The following is a 1,140-nucleotide window of genomic DNA, read 5'->3' on the forward strand; positions in this document are numbered from 1 at the left end:
CAGCACAACTCCATGAGATATAAATGATGCCCAATTCTCTGAAAATAATTTGCAGTAATCCAGAATTATCATTAAATCTATTGTACTATTTTATGGGCTCATTTTCTTTCATGGCTGTTACCACATTAATGCAGTGACTTTCTTCTGATGAAACAGTGCCTGTTTTATTTTCCAGCTGAGCTGTGTGTGCAGTCTGACAGTTTTATGTCTAAGCATTCAGTAGAGATATGTTTCCCACTTTGCAAGTCTCCAGGCCTCTTCTGTGGTGTGTAATAAGATAGAGGGATTGCTCTTCTTTTTTTTTTTTTACACAGACCGACTATAGCTCAGTAGCAGACAAACTTGTGTGTAAAAAGTTGGAGTGTAAATTGTGGGAAAAGTACTTCTTACTGCCTGGAAGCAGGATGTGTTGGTCCCAGACAAAACATACCAAAGGATTCCATGTGATTTGTCTCCTATGTGCTGTGTTATCTCATCCTGTTGCCTCTGTTGTCTTTACTCTAACCTTAATTCAAAGCAGTAGACAGCAGAATGTGCTCTGCAGCCTACACTATGTATAAAACTGGAGGACATACATTTTCTGCTGCTTAGAGATGCTTTGTTTGTTTCTTCTTCTTTAACCTGCCTCGCAGTGAAGCAGTTCTGCTGCGAAGAGGCAAGCAGTCTCATCTGTAGACATTTCCCTGTCTCTTAATGGCCATAGGATGAGATATAGGCAAGCCATGAAGTAAATGATCATGTTAGTGGATTAGTTTTGGTTGCACTGGGTACAAATTATTAAAAGGTATTACGTGTTCAGGCTCCTTCTCAGTATTTGATTGACTGCATGACCTGCATTAAGAACACAACAATATCTCACTTCTACTGTCTTTTTCCATTGTAGAATGGTTAAATGAAAGTTTGGAAATCCTTGAGTTGTTGCAGCTGCTCCAGCCTTCATTTAGACAAACAAACAAACTACGTCACGCTCTGTCTCCAGAGTTTCTCAATATGAGGTTCTGTCAGAAAAGGTAATTGTGTGACAGTCTAAGCTTATAATTTACACAAGCTTTACTTTATCTACAAAATGAAGGTCTTTATGTAAACACAAACTACTCTGCTACATACTGAGAGAGAAAGTAAATCACCTACACTGAGTGA

At 38.7% G+C, this 1,140-nt stretch overlaps 1 protein-coding gene across 1 annotated transcript in view; it reads left to right on the top strand.

Annotated features, from left to right (window-relative positions):
• The window catches only part of lpar1 (lysophosphatidic acid receptor 1), a gene marked incomplete in the record, with an annotated part of 34,401 nt that overhangs the window by 20,496 nt on the left and 12,765 nt on the right, over positions 1-1,140 (top strand).

The sequence above is a fragment of the Morone saxatilis genome, unplaced genomic scaffold (assembly GCF_004916995.1).
Source record: "Morone saxatilis isolate NCDOM2014 unplaced genomic scaffold, NCSU_SB_2.0 Contig21, whole genome shotgun sequence".
Taxonomy (NCBI): domain Eukaryota; kingdom Metazoa; phylum Chordata; class Actinopteri; family Moronidae; genus Morone; species Morone saxatilis.